The sequence below is a fragment of the Haliotis rufescens genome, unplaced genomic scaffold (genome assembly GCF_023055435.1).
Source record: "Haliotis rufescens isolate VD_foot unplaced genomic scaffold, xgHalRufe1.0.p SCAF_10, whole genome shotgun sequence".
Lineage (NCBI taxonomy): Eukaryota > Metazoa > Mollusca > Gastropoda > Lepetellida > Haliotidae > Haliotis > Haliotis rufescens.
Window position 1 is genome coordinate 9,695,963 of NW_025963780.1, and position 13,908 is coordinate 9,709,870.

General features: G+C 43.7%; 1 protein-coding gene across 1 annotated transcript in view; it reads right to left on the bottom strand.

Moving 5' to 3' along the window:
* LOC124116206 (parathyroid hormone/parathyroid hormone-related peptide receptor-like) overlaps nt 1-12,360 on the bottom strand; it is a 141,673-nt gene extending 129,313 nt beyond the window's left edge. The window contains exon 1 of the mRNA XM_046477461.2: nt 11,171-12,360. The gene's annotated coding sequence lies outside the window, so the exon portion shown is untranslated. The remainder of the gene's footprint in view (nt 1-11,170) is intronic.
* Nucleotides 12,361-13,908: the final 1,548 nt, after the last annotated feature.

The window sequence follows — 13,908 nt, forward strand, 5'->3', positions numbered from 1 at the left end:
AGGGTGACTGAGTCAGGGTTTGAAAGAAGGAAAAAGCGGATGAAAGGGAGAGGGTGACAGAGTGAGGGTTTGAAAGGAGGAAAGAGTCGAAGAAAGGGAAAGGGTGACAGAGTAAGGGTTTGAAAGAAAGAAAGAGCGGAAGAAAGGGAAAGGGTGACAGAGTGAGGGTTTGAAAGAAGGAAAGAGCGGATGAAAGGGAAAGGGTGACAGAGTGAGGGTTTCAAAGAAGGAAAGAGTGGAAGAAAGGGAGAGGGTGACAGAGTGAGGGTTTGAAAGAAGGAAAGAGCGGATGAAAGGGAAAGGGTGACAGAGTGAGGGTTTGAAAGAAGGAAAGAGCGGATGAAAGGGATAGGGTGACAGAGTGAGGGTTTGAAAGAAGGAAAGAGCGGAAGAAAGGGAAAGGGTGACAGAGTGAGGGTTTGAAAGGAGGAAAGAGTCGAAGAAAGGGAAAGGGTGACAGAGTAAGGGTTTGAAAGAAAGAAAGAGCGGAAGAAAGGGAAAGGGTGACAGAGTGAGGGTTTGAAAGAAGGAAAGAGCGGATGAAAGGGAAAGGGTGACAGAGTGAGGGTTTCAAAGAAGGAAAGAGTGGAAGAAAGGGAGAGGGTGACAGAGTGAGGGTTTGAAAGAAGGAAAGAGCGGATGAAAGGGAAAGGGTGACAGAGTGAGGGTTTGAAAGAAGGAAAGAGCGGATGAAAGGGATAGGGTGACAGAGTGAGGGTTTGAAAGAAGGAAAGAGCGGAAGAAAGGGAAAGGGTGACAGAGTGAGGGTTTGAAAGAAGGAAAGAGCGGAAGAAAGGAAGAGGGTGACAGAGTGGGGGTTTGAAAGAAGGAAAGAGCGGATGAAAGGGATAGGGTGACAGAGTGAGGGTTTGAAAGAAGGAAAGAGCGGATGAAAGGGAAAGGGTGACAGAGTGAGGGTTTGAAAGAAGGAAAGAGCGGATGAAAGGGAGAGGGTGACAGAGTGAGGGTTTGAAAGAAGGAAAGAGCGGATGAAAGGGAAAGGGTGACAGAGTGAGGGTTTGAAAGAAGGAAAGAGCGGATGAAAGGGAGAGGGTGACAGAGTCAGGGTTTGAAAGAAGGAAAAAGTGGATGAAAGGGAGAGGGTGACAGAGTGAGGGTTTGAAAGAAGGAAAGAGCGGATGAAAGGGAAAGGGTGACAGAGTGAGGGTTTGAAAGAAGGAAAGAGCGGATGAAAGGGATAGGGTGACAGAGTGAGGGTTTGAAAGAAGGAAAGAGCGGAAGAAAGGGAAAGGGTGACAGAGTGAGGGTTTGAAAGAAGGAAAGAGCGGAAGAAAGGGAGAGGGTGACAGAGTGAGGGTTTGAAAGAAGGAAAGAGCGGATGAAAGGGAGAGGGTGACAGAGTCAGGGTTTGAAAGAAGGAAAAAGTGGATGAAAGGGAGAGGGTGACAGAGTGAGGGTTTGAAAGAAGGAAAGAGCGGATGAAAGGGAAAGGGTGACTGAGTGAGGGTTTGAAAGAAGGAAAGAGCGGATGAAAGGGAGAGGGTGACAGAGTCAGGGTTTGAAAGAAGGAAAAAGTGGATGAAAGGGAGAGGGTGACAGAGTGAGGGTTTGAAAGAAGAAAAGAGCGGATGAAAGGGAGAGGGTGACAGAGTGAGGGTTTGAAAGAAGGAAAGAGCGGATGAAAGGGAAAGGGTGACAGAGTGAGGGTTTGAATGAAGGAAAGAGCGGAAGAAAGGGAAAGGGTGACAGAGTGAGGGTTTGAAAGAAGGAAAGAGCGGAAGAAAGGGAGAGGGTGACAGAGTGAGGGTTTGAAAGAAGGAAAGAGCGGATGGAAGGAAGAGGGTGACAGAGTGGGGGTTTGAAAGAAGGAAAGAGCGGATGAAAGGGAGAGGGTGACAGAGTGAGGGTTTGAAAGAAGGAAGAGCGGATGAAAGGGAAAGGGTGACAGAGTGAGGGTTTGAAAGAAGGAAAGAGCGGATGAAAGGGAGAGGGTGACAGAGTGAGGGTTTGAAAGAAGGAAAGAGTGGATGAAAGGGAGAGGGTGACAGAGTCAGGGTTTGAAAGAAGGAAAAAGTGGATGAAAGGGAGAGGGTGACAGAGTGAGGGTTTGAAAGAAGGAAAGAGCGGATGAAAGGGAAAGGGTGACTGAGTGAGGGTTTGAAAGAAGGAAAGAGCGGATGAAAGGGAGAGGGTGACAGAGTCAGGGTTTGAAAGAAGGAAAAAGTGGATGAAAGGGAGAGGGTGACAGAGTGAGGGTTTGAAAGAAGAAAAGAGCGGATGAAAGGGAGAGGGTGACAGAGTGAGGGTTTGAAAGAAGGAAAGAGCGGATGAAAGGGAAAGGGTGACAGAGTGAGGGTTTGAATGAAGGAAAGAGCGGAAGAAAGGGAAAGGGTGACAGAGTGAGGGTTTGAAAGAAGGAAAGAGCGGAAGAAAGGGAGAGGGTGACAGAGTGAGGGTTTGAAAGAAGGAAAGAGCGGATGGAAGGAAGAGGGTGACAGAGTGGGGGTTTGAAAGAAGGAAAGAGCGGATGAAAGGGAGAGGGTGACAGAGTGAGGGTTTGAAAGAAGGAAGAGCGGATGAAAGGGAAAGGGTGACAGAGTGAGGGTTTGAAAGAAGGAAAGAGCGGATGAAAGGGAGAGGGTGACAGAGTGAGGGTTTGAAAGAAGGAAAGAGTGGATGAAAGGGAAAGGGTGACAGAGTGAGGGTTTGAAAGAAGAAAAGAGCGGATGAAAGGGAGAGGGTGACAGAGTGAGGGTTTGATAGAAGGAAAGAGCGGAAGAAAGGGAGAGGGTGACAGAGTGAGGGTTTGAAAGAAGGAAAGAGCGGATGGAAGGAAGAGGGTGACAGAGTCAGGGTTTGAAAGAAGGAAAAAGTGGATGAAAGGGAGAGGGTGACAGAGTGAGGGTTTGATAGAAGGAAAGTGCGGGTGAAAGGGAGAGGGTGACAGAGTGAGGGTTTGATAGAAGGAAAGAGCGGAAGAAAGGGAAAGGGTGACAGAGTGAGGGTTTGAAAGAAGGAAAGAGCGGAAGAAAGGGAGAGGGTGACAGAGTGAGGGTTTGATAGAAGGAAAGAGCGGAAGAAAGGGAAAGGGTGACAGAGTGAGGGTTTAAAAAGGAACGAGCGGATGAAAGGGAGAGGGTGACAGAGTGAGGGTTTGAAAGAAGGAAAGAGCGGATGAAAGGGAAAGGGTGACAGAGTGAGGGTTTGAAAGAAGGAAAGAGCGGATGAAAGGGAGAGGGTGACAGAGTGAGGGTTTGAAAGAAGGAAAGAGCGGATGAAAGGGAGAGGGTGACAGAGTCAGGGTTTGAAAGAAGGAAAGAGCGGATGAAAGGGAAAGGGTGACAGAGTGAGGGTTTGAAAGAAGGAAAAAGTGGATGAAAGGGAGAGGGTGACAGAGTGAGGGTTTGAGAGAAGGAAAGAGCGGATGAAAGGGAGAGGGTGACAGAGTGAGGGTTTGAAAGAAGGAAAGAGCGGAAGAAAGGGAGAGGGTGACAGAGTCAGGGTTTGAAAGAAGGAAAGAGCGGATGAAAGGGAAAGGGTGACAGAGTGAGGGTTTGAAAGAAGGAAAGAGTGGAAGAAAGGGAGAGGGTGACAGAGTCAGGGTTTGAAAGAAGGAAAGAGCGGATGAAAGGGAGAGGGTGACAGAGTCAGGGTTTGAAAGAAGGAAAGAGCTGATGAAAGGGAAAGGGTGACTGAGTGAGGGTTTGAAAGAAGGAAAGAGTGGAAGAAAGGGAGAGGGTGACAGAGTGAGGGTTTGAAAGAAGGAAAGAGCGGATGAAAGGGAGAGGGTGACAGAGTGAGGGTTTGAAAGAAGGAAAGAGTGGAAGAAAGGGAAAGGGTGACAGAGTGAGGGTTTGAAAGAAGGAAAGAGCTGATGAAAGGGAAAGGGTGACTGAGTGAGGGTTTGAAAGAAGGAAAGAGTGGAAGAAAGGGAGAGGGTGACAGAGTGAGGGTTTGAAAGAAGGAAAGGGCGGATGAAAGGGAAAGGGTGACAGAGTGAGGGTTTGAAAGAAGGAAAGAGTGTAAGAAAGGGAAAGGGTGACAGAGTGAGGGTTTGAAAGAAGGAAAGAGCGGAAGAAAGGGAAAGGGTGACAGAGTGAGGGTTTGAAAGAAGGAAAGAGCGGATGGAAGAAAGAGGGTGACAGAGTGAGGGTTTGAAAGAAGGAAAGAGTGGATGGAAAGAAGAGATGTGAGAGAAAGAGGATGGAAAGGATGAAAAATAGTGTTAGGGTGGGAGAAATAGTGTTAGGGTGGGAGAAATAGAGTTAGGGCTGGAGAAAGAGTGTTAGGGTGGGAGAAATAGTGTTAGGGTGGGAGAAAGAGTGTTAGGGTGGGAGAAATAGTGTTAGGGTGGGAGAAATAGTGTTAGGGTGGGAGAAAGAGTGTAGGGGTGGGAGAAATAGTGTTAGGGTGGGAGAAATAGTGTTTGGGTGGGAGAAAGAGTGTTAGGGTGGGAGAAATAGTGTTAGGGTGGGAGAAACAGCGTTAGGGTGGGAGAAAGAGTGTTAGGATGGGAGAAATAGTGTTAGGGTGGGAGAAAGAGTGTTAGGGTGGGAGAAAGAGTGTTAGGGTGGGAGAAAGAGTGGATGTGTGAGAGAAGACAACGATTTAGTGAACGATAGAGAGTGGAAGAGGGGGAGGACGTTAGACTCTCATACAGATACCAAAAAAGTCGAACAATGTCAGCAAGCATATGCGTGTCTGTAATAGACTGGTATTTCTTTATTTCCTCAGTGTTTAATATCAACTGGTCTCTCGCGGTCAATCTGAAAAATGAAGAGATTCTTGGGCCTTTTTTCTATTACTTATTGAAACAAACCTACAATATTTTCATTGTGGATACTAAATGTCTTGGAGAGATCGAGCGTGGGAGAAATTAAGGGGCGGATTGGCAAAAACCAGAGTGAGATGAGAAAGCGAGGGAGAAAGATACTGAGAGAAAGCAAGAGAAATAGTGAATAAATGAGAGAAGTGGTGTGAATGAAGGGGAAATATGAGCAGAAGTGTGTTTCACATCCATAGCGACATATGCTACATGTATGTGTTCTAGCGGGACTCCGGGCAAAAACCCTTTGATTCATTTCACAACACAACTGCTTGAAGCTCGAACGTCGTGAACATCTCTTTTAGAGGCGGCTGCAGAGGCCACACCCTCTTTGCATCTGATGGCATTCTGCATACGCATGTCCTACCATGATAACATGTTGCTTTGGTTGTTAAAGCAAACATATTTATAATGGTTCACATAACACCCCCACCCCCACTCCCACCCCCACCCCCACCCCCACCCCACACACCCCAACCCGCACACACACACTGACGTTACAAATTTCCCAAACGGAACCCCACTACCCCCACCACACACTCTTTTTAATACACCCCCCCCCCCCCCCCCCCCCCTGCCTTTGCATAAAAACTTCTACTTCAACATTGATCAACAGATCTAGAGGCTGACATATCTGTTGAACAGAAAGGACAGTGTACGATGTTATGTTTACGAAGCTTACTATACACCCTCGAAAACAACACCGCCAATCAACTCTAGAAGTGCGTTGTGTTTCCTGTGGATACACGGGCCTGCAATGCCGACCTATTCAGCAAAACTCGGCTTCTTTCAAGACACCTCCAGCCGTGATCTCTTTGTCGTGGGAGGAACTTGACACTCGAGTGGGGACTGAGAACTCGATCCCGTAGGCTGAACGAATATAACATACACAGGCCTGTCTATAAGTGATATTGGTGTATATGTTCGGGTTACCTTTGGCAAATGACAAGGCTGGCCTTATTACATCAGTGTGCAGGCTCTGCAGCTTGGTGCCGGTTGCAAAGTTTGTAGATACTAATTCATTCAGCCTGTGAGTAAATAGGCTGTATGTAATGTTCGATTAGACTAACTGAGAAAACAGGATTTAGAAAACAAGTAAAGTGTAGTACAAAGGGTCTGATTCGAATTAACAAGCTATGCCTGCAAATTACACACATCTTCAGTCCAGCTCCCCCTCAACGATAATCGGCCACGGGTGAGTGAGTGAGTGAGTGAGCTTGGTTCCTTGGACGCCGCTTTAAACAGTATATATATAATATATGTTTCGATACGTTTGGTTTAGATATTGGTATGTTTGAGATTGAACGAGCGCTTGCAGCAAAAGCTTAACAATCAGGGGAAACCAAACACAGTTTTGTTAATAGAAATACGTTTTGATGTTACATATAGATAGAAAACAGATTTAATCCTCAAGCAGGAGGTAAGCGACAATATGGTAGCCCGTGTGTCAGTGTTGGAGCAACGAGAACAACATCCAAATTTGATAGCCACGCAGTCATAAAGAAAATGGAATCTGTAATTTAAAACTGATGGAAGAAATAATAATGTTTATTTAAAAATGATACATTTTAGGACAGTCATGTATAAAACCCCGCTCCCTCCCAGGACGCCGCATGCCCCATACAGATGACTGATTGTACCCCAGTCTATAACCAGTCTTCTCTGACCGATCTAATTTAGCAACACTTATAAAAAGCCGATCCTCGCAATGGTGTTATCTCTCAAAATAAGGTCTCTCTTTTGAAAACACTAATGTGTTTGATAAGGCTTGTTTTCACTCTGATGTGGGTTGTGGGGTGAGTTTAGTCTAGATACACCCAACTAATGTTGATGGCAAGATGGCCGACTGTGACATCAAGCCAAGTGTCTATAAATGAAATGAACTCAAATGTGAACCACTGTCACGGTTGCTCCGGGGACGGTATAATAAGCCATTTAATGAATATTACCAAACCCTTTTCGGTCTCGTTGTGAATTCTGTTGTCTTACAGAATGTGTACCAGATGCAGAATCCACAGCTTAGTAAAATAATTATTATTCGTTATGGAGCTCCTAAATTATTCATTATTCCACACAGTGTGAATGAAGGCATGTGCTGCTAACATATACGTCACCACAGCTAACATAAGTGTGTTTATTGACTTGGGTAACGGATGCACCGAGCCAATATCTGCCAAATAGTACATATCTTTTTAACACCGAGTCTCTTTTTCTGAGAGAAAACATATTAAATGTTTTATTTCAATTAAGTATTTATCAAAATAGATTCCTTGTAGAATGATAACCCCAGGACAAATTGGGTCCTCAAGTTAATAGATATATTGTTTGTTTGTTTGTTTGTTTGTTGTTTAACGCCGCACCTAGCAATATTCCAGCTATATGACGGCAGTTTCTAAATAATCGACAATAATCAGACAATCCAATCATGACGCCATGAGCATCGATCTACGCAATTGGGATACGATGATCGAACAACGACAAGCATGGGTTCCTGAAGACCAACTCTAACCCAGATCTTCACGAGTATACATGATACATAAAGGGTCTTACATATAACATCGTAGGAAGGTAACACTGGAACCATTTATCTTCTCTAAATAGACAGCAACAAACAGTGACCTCGATCGCCGGTACAGTTTTCTGGACACTCTTTAAGACGATGGAAATGGCATGGTCCCTGTTGACTCCACATCAGCAAACTCGTCTAACAACATCCTGCTTGTCTCGAACTACAGGTAATACGACATGCATTCCTTGTTACCGAGGACATCGAGTTAAAGAGGTTCCACTATAAAGTGAAACCCGGATAATCCTCACAGTACCGTTCACAGAAATCATCTGGATTACGAAAGTGTCGGGATTGACTAATCACGGACAAGGAGTAACATCCTTTCATGATACGGGCTATAGTAAACGGTTTTCACCGGAATAATGAGGCTTCGCTAATGCATATTTCATTTCTTCAAACAGGGCAATTTGTTTCTTGTAGAGTATGCATTGTTATCGTGATGCCGTTTTAGTGGAGTAACGTTTTCTATACTCGTATTCACATACACGAATTATGACAGAGACACGTCGTCTATTCAAACCATCAAGTCATTTCAATGTATACATATTGTTGATACGATCCCTTCACCGCCCATGTACAGTTATCACGTGACCTGGGCCTTTTCTCACTTTCTTATCACCAAGCAAGTATATAAAATAAAACCGGCTGCCATTTAAGTGTGACATTAAAAATGATTACGATAAATTACTTCGAAAGGATTATTTCTTTTCTCGACGAAACGGAGAAATGATGAGTGCATGGTTAGGTACTGGTCTCAGTTGTATGTGGTAACAGTACCGTTTTATGCCGTCTGCTGTGCTTCTCTGCAAAGACAGATATCATATATTTCATACTTTTAATCAATATTCGTCGAGCACACAATCGCAGCCGAGCATTTCGGTCGTGTGGCAGTGCCTTTGAGCTGTGACGAGATCAGATCAGTGTCAGCTAAAACACCACCAACCATCACGTGATGCACGGAAAGCACGTGCCAAAGATCAATTGTAGTACTGTTTGCAATAGAACTACATGCATGTTACCGTCATATAGCTGGAATATTGCTGAGTGCGGCGTTAAACAACAACAACAACAACAACAACAACAACACACACACACACACACACACACACACACACATGCATGTTGATGTACTTCGCGTGGTCATATGAAGATGTAGCACCGGACAGCATTCTTAACGAGTGACAGAGGGTTGGTTGATATCACAATAATACTTTATCATATGCCAAACACGGTAAAACACGCGAATAATTCTTCACCGCTTGATTTTCGCTAAATCAACAACACGTCTTTAAAGAATGGTACTAAAGTCAGGGCTGCATGTGACGTAATCACATAACAGACAGGGAGAGCACTGAATCAGTTAAACTGACTGGACCGTGCTAAATTGTTACTGAGATGGGAAAGTAGCTACGAACACTGGCAGAAACGCATTCATAATAATCTTTAGGACAACTTTACGTTGATGAGCTCTCCAACTTCCAATCACATCTAAATGCAGGAGATATGGATTTGTGCTTGATCTGTTTATGTGACGTGCATGCAGATTAACAGGCGATGTTAAGTTCATAAATACATGTCTTGCTTTGTAGAGGAGAACACAGTCACAGGCCAAGTAGACCACCTTGCTCCATTTTATCTATCATAGAGAGGGAGAAAGAGTATTGTTTGCGGTACAGGGAGGGGCTTCCTGACTCGCGGGCATTCGGTGTTGTTGTTTTTTAAAAAGGGTGATGCATGTGGGAACAAAACGTCAGATTCCATCATGTTCTAGTGGAGAATTAGGCACATATGATTGGTACAATATTTGTCAATGGTTTTCAACATTTCGGATCAGGTGGGTAAATATATTTAAATAAAACTGCACAAATTTAATCATATTACGGCTGATTTACATACACATGTCAGGTTTCGAGCACGACAGTTGCCAGGGTGTGGCCCGGCTACACGGTTGTGATCAGGTTCAACTGGTCAGCAGCACGACAGTTGACAGGGTGTGGCCCGGCTACACGGTTGTGATCAGGTTCAACTGGTCAGCAGCACGACAGTTGACAGGGTGTGGCCCGGCTACACGGTTGTGATCAGGTTCAACTGGTCAGCAGCACGACAGTTGACAGGGTGTGACAGTATTTTTAATTTCAAATTATTATATATTTATTTAAAGCACATAGCCAGTGGCGCAACATTATTTGTAGCATAACAACAGTAACGTTACTCCTGCGTCACACACTTTCTGAGAGTAAGATTTGTTTCTCGCAGTTTGAAAAATCGGCCATTGTCATTGATTTTTTAGCCATACGTATGTACTTGATAACGTTATGGGTTAAAGGGGTTTAGTTGGCGGTCGCGTGAACAACATTTGACAGTGCACACAATAATATTTAAACATTTAAGATTTGACGTTTTCAGTAATAAATGTCCAATTCTATTTCATCGGCAGAAAGACATGCAAATGAACAGTGCAGGCTATGATATTAACAACAGTCGGGGAACTGTCATCGAAAACCACTGTCACGTACTGTATACGTCCTGTGTGAAACGTTACTCTCTAACACGCAAAGACAATTCATTCCACATTCAGACATTCTGCTTTCGACTGAAACTAAGTAATTCTAAGGAGCTACATTCCTGCAAGTGCCCATGGAATCCCTGGTTAAACTACAATCTGTGACAGGCGGACACTAACATAGCCAGTGCCGAACATCGTCCACCAAATATTCCAGCTTGAACCTAACAATGCTATCTTAATGAGGAAAGCTTGCCAACCTATCCCCTCCCTTCGGTGATGTAAGGCCATGTGGAGCGACGCTTTCCAAGGCAACAAAACAGGTTTTAACTGCTTCGTGCACAACCGTAAAAGAACTGAATCGGATCATTTATTTATTTATTTATTTATTTATTTATTTATTTATTTGTAGTAGCATCAGCAGTAGTAGTAGTGGTAGTAACAGTCGTAGTAGTAGTAGTAGTAGTAGTAGCAGCAGTAGTGGTAGTCGCAGCAGCAGTTGTAGTAGTAGTAGTAGCTGTGTTGTTGTTGACTTATGCATAACCTGGCAAGGGTTTGAATAGGATTATTGTCATTGTTGCTCTTGTTTTGTTCAAATTATTATCACAATTTCCATGACAATAAAATGATATCCTTAAAAACAAGATTAGGGAAATAATTCACTGAAACATGGACAGTGCTCGTGGGATAAACACACAATGTCTTTCTGTCACTAGTCAGTGATCAGCTGTTTGGCGGCCGGGTGCGGAGACGTTCTCCGTTAGACATCCCTCATCCCTATAACCTGGTGATCTACCATTCCCCGGCAGCACTATGTCAGGTGAAGCCACTCATCATGTATGTACAACCTTCACATGAGTGGGTTGTTCTATTATGTTGTGAAGTTTCGATTCAGATACTATCACCTGTATCAAGATTGGCATAACCTTACCCAACGTTTACTATGACAATGATACAGTAGACTTCAAGTCAAGTATACACTCAGACGAAACGTTAATATTATATATGTGTGTATGTGTGGCCATACGTTAATATCACCTAGACAAATGAACTCGTTCATTTCACTATGTTTGAAAACTCAGTTCAATTTCAACTTAATGACTTTAAACGTTTTAGTTTCAAACTGGTTTGAGGAAAATACGTTTACACATATCCATTGACATAGAGTGACAACCATATCACCATTAGCGTGAGGTGCACGTACCTAAAAGACAATAAGCCCATATATATACATTGACTTGGCTTCCGCCATGAAACGAACATACTGGCGCGTGACTAAGTCATTATAATATGTGCAAGGTGAAGCACCTACCTTAAACTGTGCAGGGATTGTGTGGTAGGCCCGACACAATCCTACAGCTCGGTGTCCAGTGATCCAGCTGAGCAACACTGTTGTGGAACACGATAACAGAAGTGTGGGGTCTTCTTTCCCAGTATTCTCAGCCACCGTTGTACATTGCCGGATACAATCAGTTGTACAATTGTATTAAGCGGAAAACTTTCACTTACAAGTGTCCACGGATGCGCAAGTTGTCTTGGGGTAGATCGTCTTTGTATTTTAGTGTCCACCCTCTTTAAACAAAAACTTCCCTGTCGAACTCGGTAGTCAACCAAGTGAGATGTTTAAATTAATAAGGGAATACCATTAACGTGCAGCATCCCAGGCTCGACTACACTACAGCTGGACGTCCACTGAAGAAACGCAATGACTCCGTATTCGAATCGTACCTACCGAAAACGTCTTTAAGAACAGCTGTCTCTCGGGGAACTAGTTAGCATACACATTTGTCACGTGCGTCTGATCCTTTAGTAAATTGTGGTATTCCTATATTTAGCTTAATTTTCTTCATTTTTAGCGCAGTTTCTCATCTTGCCAACTTGACAGTTGTGGCTGCAGGGTAGATGTGCCTTGGAAAGGTAGCCCTGCCTTCCCTGGATTCAAAACCTCGGCGAACCCTGCTCTGGGGTATCTTGTAGGTTCGGAGTAGTCACGGCTTTGATAATAGACCGGATTTCTGAATGAACCCACTATCGCGTGGTTCAACGAGCCCTTCAGCTACACGTGTATACAGCACGAGTTTTATAACGGCATGATTCTGTGACCATCAACGTTGATAGTGGCACTTGTCCTGAATGTCAATGTGTTGTTGTACAGGCCATTCCGTCGTCGACATTTGAAATGCCCCCAAGTCCGATTTTAAACAAGGTGAACCTTACCCTAGACTTCATAATTGTGTTGTTTACATCTGACCAGTTTAATTTCTTAAACTAACGACATTATATGCCGTTTTAATTTCAGTCTCAATCCCCTGTAGTCCGTCCGCCCATTTTATAACGCCATGTTTGGCTGTAAGCCCATCTGGCAGCGTCGGGCTCTCCCTGGTTCAATCCTTCGTGGATCAGTCAGATTCCCCGTGGGATGAGCGGCTTATTCCCCGTGGGGTGGGGAAAGGGGGAGATTTACTGTACAACTTCTCAAACTCGGCCACGCCACGTCCAAGTTTTATCCGGGACTGGAATTACTCGCTCTAAATTAATATCAATTACAGTGTAATTAAAACCAAGGTCTCCGTATCGCGGCCAAGAGCTGGTTAGCTTATATCTAGGACGGAGTGGACTGGGGAAACTCACTCTGTCCATATCGCCAAAGTGAAGATAACTTTAACACTCACAGGCCGAGGAAATACCAGGCCACGCGCATGTTGGTTACAACCGGGGTAGAGTTACCTTGGCAACATGTCGGAGATTCTCACTGCCCATGTAGTTATGCAATACAAGCTATATCAAAAGAACTTACATGTCAAATTGTACAATATTTCTGAGATTATTGCACGCTTGTTTCTTTACTATATCAAAAGAGCAAATCTGGTATTGGTGTATCAGTTCAGTTGATGACGTTTTCAGAAGAAAAGAACAACATATTCCTTTATCATTGCTGGTCAGTGGGTATCTGTCACACTGACATATCCAACAGCATTGAACTAGTGTCCTGCAGGAGAAGACGAGTCAAGTAATCTATCTGCAATATTTGTATAACTAACCCAGAAAACTCCTCGTTTATAAAGTAAGCTGCAACTAATATTTAGGTACGCGGCCAAGTGTTTGAGACAGCGTAGCTAGATGTGTACGCCCGGATCCCCTGGGTTTAGATATTTAAAATACCCATCACAAACACCAACCAGGGCCATCACGAGACACACCAACAGATGAGCATGTAGACCAACACCAATGACCTTCACATGCTGTCCAAAATACATGAGTCAACAATACCATTTGTATGTATTTATCAATGGATATGACAAGTCTCGACATTTGGCTGTGCCTAATTAAAAAGGTTAATGAATTCATTTCATGAGATAGCGACATTCATTCTCGCGTAATGTGATCGAAAGTAATCTAATCTCTGCACTTTACAAACGTTGAGAAACGGGGGTGGTGTCATAAATGGTAGGGCATTTTACTGATCCTGCATGTAATGTAAGCGTTCATGTTTTTAAAGCGTTAGATAACCTTATATAACTGCATGTGTCGACAATGGCGGCGAGGTGTCGAATTGGGACACCAACTGATGGCCTGCCATTATATGATAGCTGGTCATTGGGACAAAGACATTCAGGTGACAGATGGATATCTGCGTGCGTCAGCAGTTTCTTCTACGTTCATACAGACATCCGCCTGTTGTTCTTTTTCTTTATTATTATTATTTATTCATTGCTCACATATGACGTCGCAAATTCTTTTTGTTGATCTAATGATTAACAATATTTCGACTTCCTTTATTCGCTCATTCAAAGAACGTTCTTTTCCTTCTCTACTTAATCATATGGTTGATACTTTCAGTTAAAACTGTCTTGTTTATTACCCATTCATTCATTCATTCATTCATTCATTCATTCATTCATACATACATTTGCAATGACAATACATCGATAAACATTTTACTGGAAGGAATTTCTAATTTATAAATGTCCGACAGATTACGTTCCTTGTGTACTAGTAGATGGAACCAGTCGCAGAATTAAATAGTACGGGCTCGCTGCATTTTCATGT